This window comes from Artibeus jamaicensis, unplaced genomic scaffold (genome assembly GCF_021234435.1).
Source record: "Artibeus jamaicensis isolate MK-2021 breed Jamaican fruit bat unplaced genomic scaffold, CSHL_Jam_final contig_241, whole genome shotgun sequence".
In the NCBI taxonomy this organism is placed as follows: Eukaryota; Metazoa; Chordata; class Mammalia; order Chiroptera; family Phyllostomidae; genus Artibeus; species Artibeus jamaicensis.
Genome location: NW_026521509.1, coordinates 6,680,536 through 6,692,737, shown reverse-complemented (window position 1 = coordinate 6,692,737; position 12,202 = coordinate 6,680,536).

The window sequence follows — 12,202 nt, the reverse complement described above, 5'->3', positions numbered from 1 at the left end:
CCTTGATGACCATCCTAGTTTCCTTTTCAGACATGAAACTTTAAGATCTCATCTTTTTGTGGTTCCCTGACATTGTTTACCCTGTGCTAATATTTTCTTTGACTGAAGGAATCCTATTCCTCATCTTACATGTTATAATTAGTTGGAAAGACTTCTCATAGGGACATTGGGAATCCTTCTATAACCAGGATATATCCTTATCCCACTGTGCCATTGACTGTAACTTCTCACATCTCATGGCTGGATCCTGTTCACTAGATTCAAAATTCATTCTGATACAACAATAATCATTTTGTTCTTGATGTGACCAGCCTTCGGAACTAAATTACCTTCCACATTTTTTTCTACACATACTTTCCACTTTCTCTACTACCTTTTTGGCCTCTATACGGTATATCTTGTCCAAGCTTCCACAAGTCTTTATTCTGTTCCAGGTACATCATTCATGAATATTTAATGGTTCCTGCCATGGCTTGTGTAGCTCAGTGGATTGAGCACAGGCCTGCGAACCAAAAGATTGCAGTTCAATTCCCCATCAGGGCACATGCCTGGGATGCAGGCCAGTTACCAGCAGAGGCCAGGTCCCAGCAGGGGATGCACCAGAAGCAACCATACATTGATATTTCTCTCCCTCTCTCCTCCTTCCCTTCCCTTCTACAGGTAAATAAATACAAATTTTTAAAAAAGAGAGTTTATAACTAGAATTGCCACTGTTTGCATGCAAACACAATACCTTAAGAGGGATTTCTTTTAAAAATATTTAATGGTTCCTATTACTTATTATCATATTGAATTAAGTAAAAATTGTACATATTTATAGTGCTAACAGTAATGTACCATTATCACAAACTCATAAAATATACTTGGTGTTATTGATTTGAAAAATAAATTAGTTTAATGAGTACTAAATTACAAGGCATATATTTTTTTTAATTTTAAAGATTTTATTTGTTTATTTTCAGAGAGAGGGGAAGGGGGGGAGAGAGGGAGAGAAACATCAATGTGTGTTTGGCTGTCACACGCCCCCCTACTGGGGACCTGGCCAACAACACAGGCTGTGTCCTGACTGCGTATCAAACCAGTGACCCTTTGGTCTGCAGTCTGGTGTTCAATCTACTGAGCCACACCAGCCAGGGCAACAAGGCATATTGTGAAATGCAAGTAAAACACCTGAGAATAGTGTGTTTTTGACATTTAGGGTATGACTTACTCTACGTAGTAATTATTTTTCTAAGAAAAAGTAACTCTTAGAAAAACTAAGTAACTTAGAAAACGTCCAATTATTATAAATAATTCCTATATATTATATTAAACCCACAATTTCTACTCCAAGTATAATAACATTTAAAGATAGCTTAAAATAAAAGCACACAAACATTAAAAAAGTTTTAAAGACCTATCACAAATATAAAAAAAAAGGAATGAGGATAGCAAATGCTATTAAATTTTATTCTCAGCATTCTGACATCCAAATGATAAAGAGACACATTGGATTATTAATTTTTTATTATCCAGTAATCTATTGTCAAACATTTTGAAATACATATTTAAGAAATTTTGAGGTTATAATTTTTATTTCTGTCTGCTCAATTGAAAATCTACAAATATACTACCCCAAATATTTTTATTCCTTTCCTGATCTATATTAAGCAGACATTTTCTGTTTTTCTGCTTCAAATTTTAGAGATTCACTTTTTTCATTTTATCTTATGTTCATGCTCTTCCTCCCTCCCCCTCTTTTTCGAGATTTGACCCAATATTAGAAATACAGGACTTCCGGCCAAGATGGAGGCATAGGTGGAAATACTGTGCCTCCTTGCACAACAAATTTAAGGACAACAAAGATTTATAAACAAAAACACAACCAGAACAGAGAGAAAACTGAACTGTACTGAAGTCCGACAATAAGAAACCATTCATCCAGACTGGTAAGAGGGGCAGAGTCAGGGGCTGGCAGAAAGGGGTCGTGTCAGAAAGAGGCGGTAGTTGGCAGACCTGGACATAGGGAGGCAACAAGCACATCCAGTGAGGCATGCAAGGTGGCTGGCTGATCACAGACACATTTGCATGCAGATAAACCAGGCAAAAAATGGGCAGTGAGACATACCGCACAACCTAGGGCCCTAGAGATGGGAAGTAAAGCCTAAAACCGCAGACTGAAAACACTTGTGGGGTTGAGGTACTGGGAGAGACTCCCAGTCTCACAGGAGAGTTCATTGGAGAGACCCGCAGGGTCCTAGAATGTACACAAACCCACACACCTGGGAACCAGCACCAGAAGGGCCCAATTTGCTTGTGGGAAATGGCAGAGGGGACTGAAACCCAAAAGAGAGCAGAGCAAACCCCGTTGCTCCCTCCCTGACCCCGCCCCCAGTGACAACCCAGCAATTGGATTGACCAGCCCTGGTAAACACCTAGAGCTCTGCCCCTCATACATAACAGGTAGAACAAGACCAAAAAATTATGGCTCAACCAGAAGAAGAAATCAAAGCCCCAGAGCCAACACTTTTAACTGACCAAGAGATAGCCAACATATCAGATGCATAGTTAAAAAACTGGTGATCAGGATGGTCACAGAACTGGTTGATTTTGGTCACAAATTAGATGAAATAATGAAGGCTATACTAAGTGAAATGAAGGAAAATGTACAGGGAACCAACAGGGATGGAAAGGAAACTGGGACTCAAATCAAAGGAGTGCACCATAAAGAAGAAAAAAGTGACCAAACAGAAAAGAATGAAGAAACAAGAATTCAAAAAAATGAGGAGAGGCTTAGGAATATCCAGGACATCTTTAAACGTTCCAACATCCAAATTATAGAGGTACCAGAAGGGAAAGAGGAAGAGCAACAAGTGGAAAACTTATTTGAACAAATAATAAAGGAGAACTTCCCCAATCTGGCAAAGGAAATAGACTTCCAGGAAATCCAGGGAGCTCAGATAGTCCCAAAGAAGGTGGACCCAAGAAGGAGAATCACACCAAGGCACATCATAATTACATTAGCCAAGATTAAAATGAAGGAGAGAATCCTAGAAGCAGCAAGAGATAAGGGAACAGTCACCTACAAAGGAGTTTCCATCAGAATGTCAGCTGATTTCTCAAAAGAGACCTTACAGGCAAGAAGAGGCTAGAAAGAAGTATTCCAAGTCATGAAAGGAAAGTACTTACACCCAAGATTGCTCTATGCAGCAAAGCTTTCATTTAGAATGGAAGGGCAGATGAAGCACTTCTCAGATAAGGTGAAGTTCAAGGAGTTTATCATCACCAAGACCTTATTATATAAAATGTTAAAGGGGCTTATCTAAGAAAAAGAAAATAAAAAATATGAACGGTGAAAGGACAGCAAACTCACAGTTATCAACAACCACACCTAAAACAAAAGCAAACTAGCCCTGGCTGGTGTAGCTCAGTGGATTGAGCACAGGCCTGTGAACCAGACAATCGTGGTTCAATTCCCAGTCAGGGCACATGCCTGGGTTGAAAGCGAGTTCCGTGCAGGCCAGTTCCTAGCAGGGGACACACTAGAGGCAACCATACATTGATGTTTCTCTCCCTCTCTCCTTCCCCTTTAAAGATAAATAAATAAATAAATAAATATTAAAAAAAAAAGCAAACTAAACAGAGCCATGGAGATCACATGGAGGTCACATGGAGGGTTAGCAACAGGGGAGTGGGAGGAGGAGAGGGGGGAATAGGTACAGAGAATAAGTAGCATAGATGGCGGGGAGAAAATAGACAGGAGAAAATAGACAGGGGGAGGGCAAGAGTACTGTGGGAAATGTAGAAGCTAAAGAACTTATTACACATGGACATGAAGTAAAGGGGGGGAATGTGGGTTGGGAGGGGGTGTGCAGGGTGGAGTGGAGTGAAGGCGGGGGAAATGGGACAACTGTAATGGTAAAATCAATAAGATATATTTAAAAAAAGAAAAATCCATAAAAGACCATAAAAGATGCATGTATGGAAGGATGTTCATCACAGCTTTATTTTAAATGGCAAAACTTTGAAAACTTAAACGGTTAACAATAGGGTATCTCTTAAATAAATTCTAATAGGTTATAAAAAATAGAAAATTGGGATGCATGCTGTGGTTTAGGAAATATCGCAAATAATAATAGTAATAAATCGCCGTTCTATTTTACCCACTAGTGCCATCTAGTGGAAATATGTGGGAATTGTGGGTTTATGCTAAAAAATGCTTAAAAGCTAGTAAATCTTTTTATCTTTTTTCCAAACTATACATAATAAACACTTATTACCTCTTCAATGAAGAGAAATAAATCAAAATGAGAAATTTTTGTAAAAATTAAGATATGACTTGTTATCACCAGTTTTGTTTCCATTAGGGTTTCAATCAACCATCATATTAAAGCTACATATCAAGTGATTTATAGTAGTAGTGACAGTTAACTTATTTTGAAATATTGAGTAATAATAAAATAGGATACGAGATTATTGTATTTAGCAAAAAAAACATGCTTAAAAAAGATTTTATATACTTATTTTTAGAGAAAGTGGAAGGGAGGAAGAAAGGGAAAGAAACATCAATCTCTTGCAGTTCACACGCTCCCAACCCCCAACCAAGATACCTGGCTGCAACTCAGGCATGTGCCCTGACCAGTAATCTAACCAGTGACCTTTGGATTCCCTAGCCAGTGCTCAGTCGACTGAGCCATGCCAAGCAGGGTATTTTTTTTTAATTAGGAAACTTTTTTATTTCATTATATCTAATCCTTTTGTTATTCCAAAACATTCCTTCATTTCTACAGAATAATACAATGAGAACACAATGGAATTTTTAATGAAATTATTTAGGGAAAATAGAACTTTGTAGTGAAATTTAGTCATGTGCTGAGAAGTATATTTCAAGAATGGACATAGGAAAGATTGTACTCCCCATTTTTACCATAAACAAAATTTGAAACTGAAATTCTTCATACTTGTAGGCATTACTAAACTACTTATTGGAACAAGGACTTTCTATCACCAGAGGTCTTATTGGATGATGACTACGCACCCATGATAAAAGAATGCCTGACCTCATGTTATACTACTAATAATAATCTATCATTTAAGTTATTATTTATGGATGCTTACTATTTCTTTGATGTAATGCTTTACATGCATTTTCTTCACAACAATCCCATTGGGTGGGTGGTTATTGCTATTGTGCTAATTTTGTAGTGGAATAACGGAGGCTTCTGGAGGTTAGCAAACTTCTCCATAATCATATAACTAGTAAATGATAGAAATGATATTCTCATCTAGATTTGTGTGCCTCCAAAGGTTGTCCTCTTAACCAGTACACCACATGAAATGCTTTCTATCAAGCTATGCAGCCTTAGATGGAATATGCTGGGTATATTTACTCAGAGTCCCTCACCCTCTCCCCACTTTTTGTTTTTAGAGGTAAGACTCCAACCCAAGTACCCTCTAGTGCTGCAGGCAGAGGTGATTCTTAGCCTTGTTCAGTGACAATTAGAGATTTACAGCTGCCCCAAAATAGGGTTTCCATGAATAAGAACAGAAATGAATTCAATATGAAAAAAAATAATTAAAATATTTACAAATCACTGACTCTATGCCAGAAATTATAGTAATTAGTTTTTATGATTGTGATAAAAGAGATAGAAACAAAGTGCTTTTCCATTTCTAAGCAGGAACTCATTACTTCTGCCCATTCAATTTAGGAAAAGTCCAGAAGAGGTGATATTTGGAATGGGTCTCAATTTTTGACAAGAGAAAAGAGAAGGCACTTGTTAGAGGGACAAAAAGATGAATAAATATATATAGGCATGAAAACATGGTAACTTTGGAGAATGATGAGTAATCTGATGTGACTGGATCATAAGAGTCATTGTTACAGAAAGTTTCACAATATGAAGGTGGAAATAAAGCTTTGGGCCAGATGATGTTTTGAATGCTCTGCTAAGGCATTTGAACATTGTCCACTGGGTACTAGGGATCCACTGGAGAATTTTTTAAACCAGAGAAATGGATAAACCTGATTTGTACTTAAGAAATAAAAATTCCTTGACTTCAAGGTGGGAGATGAATTGGAGAGGGTATGAGTACATGCAAAACCAACTATTGCCAACACTCCAATAAAAAGCTTATGAGACCCTGAAATAAAATAGTAACAGTGGTCGAAAAATCAGAAACATTTTGGAGATCCATTCAATAAGATTTGAAACTGTGAAGGTGGTAAAAAGGATAGAAGAATTAAAGATAATTATAAGCAATATTCCTAATGACTGAGAGGTACAGGTTGACTAGAATAAAGTGAGCCAAGAGTCCACTTTTATTATTCTGAACTTTCTACCAAATATCAATTATATTGCAAGATAAAAAGGAATTACTCGAATTAGTTTAATAAATTACAGTTAACCTATATTCACAGCAGATGTCACTGTAGTAATTGAGGAGGGCTTCTGGATCTCAACTTGGTCAAAGAAAATGTAGCTTTGGAAGATATGAAGATTTTCTCAAGAGATATATTTGACTGTATACAGTAAGGACTACAATACGTAATTATTCTCCCCCCTTTTTAGAGACTGTGTTTTTTGTAGAGGTTTTAGGTTCACAAAAAATTGAATAGGAGGCACAGATATTACCAATATACCCAAAATCTTGCTTATGTACAGCTCCTCCACTGTCATCATCCCTTACCAAAGAGAGATGTATTTGTTACAACTGATGAACCTACATTGACACAGCATTATAACTGAAGTCCATAGCTCACATTAAGGTTCCTTCTTGGTGATGTTCATTCTATATATTTTTACAAATATATACTGATATATCCTCCATTACAGTATCATGTGGTAACTGAAAAGAGGACCTGGCCCTTAGTGGGTCTTCCTTGGGCCATCTTGTCATGTGTAGGTTTTTGACTTCATGCAAAAAAGATTTTACAACACTAGTCCATGTGACTTATGAGGGTGTGTTCTTTACAGCTGGGGACAGGAAAACAAGGAAGGGCCTGGCCCAGAAGAAGAAACAGGAGAGCCTAGGCAGGGCTGCCTTGGCTCCCTGGAAATGCTATAGGAAAGAAATGAGCATGGATGGGGCTGTTTTAGCTCACTAAGAAATCAGAGAAAAGAGGGCCTTAGAAACAGGTTCAGGGGATTTCTCCTAGATGAATGGCTGCTGCTCATTGTTGCCCTGGTTGCAAGCCTCATGGGGTCCATCGGAGTTCAGTAAATGCATGTCTGTTGGGGAAGAAGAGGGTGGTAGGGGAGGAAAAACAAACAGGTGTGCTCCCAAGAGGGAGAGGGAGAGTATATGCTGAATCCTTCATCCTAAAAGTTTTTAAAGGTAGAGATCTTAGGGGAGATCCTAGGGGAGGAGCTCAATAGAATACCATCAACTTTCTAGGTATGTCCTCTCAGGGTTGTGGTCTCTGATAATTAGCCAGCACCAGGGCCAGGGGGTGGGGCATTACTATTCAATGCAACTAGTCCTGAGGTCAGGCGTGATGTCTGTTTGTCTATTTTTGCTACTTTTCTGGGCCTGGCACTGAAATACAACTGAGGGCTACACGTTATGTCTGGGGAGGTGAATTTCTGTACCTGGCTGTAAATTGCTCAGCTAGTTTGTTCAGCTATCAGTTCCAGTTTCCCTATTCCACTTGCCAAGAAATTTTGCTAGCTTCTTACTATCCTGTCTCATTCCCCCCTCAGAGACTTCCATTCCTAAAATATTTTAGGGGTGATGAGGGAGGAGGGTTTCTTTCTCTTTAGTAACAGCTTTCTGCTGACAAAGGTCGTGGTCCCTGACTATGACCTTTGGAATGCAGGGTATAGAAGTTTCTTCCTATCTAATCTAAGAGAGAAGACGGAATGGGACCTGAGAATGGAACAGAGAGGCTCTTAGCTAATACTTTCGAAACAGGAATAGGTTGGGATCTCCAAAACATCATCATCTTGATATGGAGTTGTTGTATCAAGACTAAACTATCTAGTCCTGACATCAAGTCAGTCCAGTCAAACTGTTGAATCTCATTTCAGGACGTGGCAATGCAGATGGGATTCTAAAGGGAGGCATATGCTGTGTTAATAAGCAACCAGGTAAAAGAAGTCATAGTAAACACTCTATAAAAAGAAAAAGAACACAAAGGTTAATAAACATAGCAACTCATAAACCAGTTTCTGAGTGTTCAAGAATGTCAGTTGAAAAGACTTCCAAATTCAAGGCTTTTGCTGGAATGAAATTAAGCAGGGACAGTCTGATAGATCCTCCTTTTCTGCAGTTTAAATGGTGTGATTGGGTGCTCAGGTAAATTCTGTATGGTTGACACTGTATCAGTAGTTCTCAATAATTCCAAGTCAAAGGATCAGAAAAAAATGAAACATTAGTTTTAAAGAAAACTAGCGCCAAGATGGAGGCGTAGGTGGAAGCACTGCCCCTTCTCACACAACCAAGTTTAAAAACAATAAAGTTTTAGCAGCAAAAACACAGCCAAACCACAGAAAATTGAATTATATGGAAGTCTGACAACAACGAACCCTTCAGCCAAGCCAGTAAGAGGGGCAGAGCCAGCAGCAGAGAGGGGTTGGGCAGGAAGGATCCACTGGACCAACCCAGGCACTCTACCCAGGTGTGCCAGCAGCCATGGGCGGATCCCAGATGTGAAGAAGCGGGCAGACCCACTGAGGGTATAAGGCAGTGGATACACTGAGGGCTGACCAAAGTCACACATTCGCATGCAGATAAACCAATGAAGGAGCTACCAGTGAGATAGACCACGCGGGCCTCAGTGGCAGGAAGAAGCAGAGGGAACTGCCATTGTCCCTCCCTGACCCAGCCCCCACATATAGCATCATAAACCAGCAACCTGGGTGGCCTCGCCCTGCTGAACAACTAAGGCCCCACTCCTCATATGTAACAGGCACAACAGATCAAAACATGGCTCCAGAACAACTCAGAGCCCCTGAGCCAATAAATCTAAGCAATGAATAAATAGCCAAACTTTCAGATGCACAGTTCAAAACACTGGTGATCAGGATGTTCACAGAACTAGTTGATTTTAGTCACAAATTCGAGGAACATATGAAGGCTAAACTAATTGAAATGAAGGAAATACACAGGAAACCAATAGTAATGGAAAGGAAACTGGGTCTCAAATCAAAGGAGTGGACCAGAAGGAAGAAAAAAAAATGACCAAACAGAAAAGGATGAAGAAACAAGAATTCAAAAAAATGAGGATAGGCTTAGGAACCTCCAGGACATCTTTAAACGCTCCAACACCCAAATTATAGGGGTACCAGAAGGGGGAAAGGAACAGCCACAAGTGGAAACCTTATTTGAACAAATAATAAAGGAGAACTTTCCCAATCTGACAAAGGAAATAGACTTCCAGGAAAATCCAGGGAGCTCAGAGAGTCCCAAAGAATTTGGACCCAAGAAGGAACGCACCAAGGCACATCATCATTACATTAGCCAAGATTAAAATGAAGGAGAGAATCCTAGAAGCAGCAAGAGATAAGGGGACAGTCACCTTACAAAGGAGTCCCCATCAGACTGTCAGCGGATTTCTCAGAAGAGACCTTACAGGCAAGAAGGGGCTGGAAAGAGGTATTCCAAGTCATGAAATCCAAAGACCTACATCCAAGATTGATCTATCCAGCAAAGCTTTCATTTAGAATGGAAGGACAGATAAAGTGCTTCTCAGATAAGGTCAAGTTCAAGGAGTTCATCATCACCAAGCCCTTATTATATGAAATGTTAAAGGGACTTATCTAAGAAAAAGAAGATAAAAAAGATGAACAGTTGAAAGGACAGCAAACTCACAGTTATTAAGAACCACACTTAAAACAAAAGCAAACTAAGAGGACAGCAAGATCAGAAGCAGAACCATAGAAATGAAGATCACATGGAGGGTTAGCAACAGGGGAGTGGGAGAAGGAGAAGGGGGGAAGGTACAGAAAATAAGTAGCATAGATGGTGGGTAGAAAATAGGGGGGCAAGAATAGTATGGGAAATATAGAATCTAAAGAACTTGAGACACGTGGTCATAAACTAAAGGGGGAATGGTGGGGGAAGGGCTGTGCAGGGTGGAGGGGAATGAAGGGGGGAAATAGAACAACTGTAATGGCATAATTAATAAGATGCATTAAAAAAAGAAAGTACTTCCGCCAAGATGGAGGCTAGGTGGAAATACCTTGCATCCGCGCACAACCAAATCTAAAAACAACAAAGTTTTAACAATAATAAACGCAACCAAACCACACAGAAAATCGACAATATGGAGTCTGAAAACAACAAAATGCTCAGCTAAACCGGTAAGAGGGGGGAAGCCAGCAGCGGAGCGAGCTGGCCAAAAAGATCTCTGACCGGGGTGGTGAGCAAGAAGCTGAAGGTGCGGATCCCAGGTGCAGGCTAGCTTCTGGGTGGACACAAGGAAGAGGCGCGGCTGGCTGTCTGTGGTTGGTTGAGCATTTGTGTGCAGATAAACCACCGAAGAGGCGAGCATTGAGACCGCACGGTGCAGGGCGGCAGGCTCGCACATTTCCACTCAGATAAACAGGACGGGGCGAGTGGTGGGATGGACTGGGCTAGTGGAGAGGACTGCAATTGCTCCCTCTCTGACCCTGCCCCCACATACAGGGTCACAAACCAGTGACCTGGGTGGCCCCACCCTTGTAAAAAAATAAGGCTCCGCTCCTCATACGTAACAGGCACAAACAGATCAAAACATGGCTCAAGAACAACTCAGAGCCCCTGAGCCGATAAATCTAAGCAATGAAGAAATAGCCAAACTTTCAGATGCACAGTTCAAAACACTGGTGATCAGGATGCTCACAGAACTGGTGGATTTTAGTCACAAATTAGAGGAACATATGAAGGCTAAACTAATTGAAATGAATGGTAATGCACAGAAAACCAATAGTAATGGAAAGGAAACTGGGACTCAAATCAAGGGAGTAGACCAGAAGGAAGAAAAAAATGACCAAACAGAAAGGAATGAAGAAACAAGAATTCAAAAAAATGAGGAGAGTCTTAGGAACCTCCAGGACATCTTTAAGTGTTCCAACATTCGAATTATAGGGGTACCAGAAGGGGAAGAGGAACAGCCACCAGTGGAAAACTTATTTGAACAAATAATAAAGGAGAACTTCCCCGTTCTGGCAAAGGAAATAGACTTCCAGGAAATACAGGAAGCTCAGAGAGTCCCCAAAAAGTTGGACCCAAGAAGGAACACACCAAGGCACATCATAATTACATTAGCCAAGATTAAAATGAAGGAGAGAATTCTAGAAGCAGCAAGAGATAAGAGGACAGTCACCTACAAAGGAGTTCCCATCAGACTGTCAGCGGATTTCTCAAAAGAGACCTTATAGGCAAGAAGGGGCTGGAAAGAGGTATTCCAAGTCATGAAAACCAAAGACCTACAACTAAGATTGCTCTATCCAGCAAAGTTTTCATTTAGAATGGAAGGGCAGATAAAGTGCTTCTCAGATAAGATCAAATTCAAGGAGTTCATCATCACCAAGCCCTTCTTATATGAAATGTTAAAGGGACTTATCTAAGAAAAAGAAGATAAAAAAGATGAACAGTGAAAGGACAGCAAACTCATAGTTATCAACAACCACATCTAAAACAAAAGCAAACTAAGAGGACAGCTAGATCAGGAGTGAACCATAGAAATGAAGATCACATGGAGGATTAGCAACAGGGGAGTAGGAGGAGAAGGGGGGAAGGTACAAAAAATAAGTAGCATAGATGGTAGGTAGAAAACAGATAGGGGGGAGGGTAAGAATAGTAGGGGAAATAGAGAATCTAAAGAACTTGAGACGTGTGTTCATGAACTAAACGGGGGGGAATGGTGGGGGAGGGGTGAGCATGGTGGAGGGGAATGAAGGGGAGGAAATAGAACAACTGTAATGGCATAATCAATAAAAAAGGTTAAAAAAAAGAAGAAAGAAAACTAGAAAAATCCAGGATCTAACTCAGTTTGTAGGTGAAATATAAAACTTTAACTTGAACCCAATGCAATTATGTATTATAGATTGTATTGAAACATAATTTTCTCTCTAAAATTACCCTTATTTTTATCAAAGTGACTGCATTAAGTCCAGTTTCAATTTGGCCCGATTATTTACATAAACACAAGAAGAATATTAATTGATCATACAGTCTCCTTTAAATCTGCTTTGTTGGACTTTTGCAAAGAATCTTCAGATTGAGCTTTAGTCAGCCT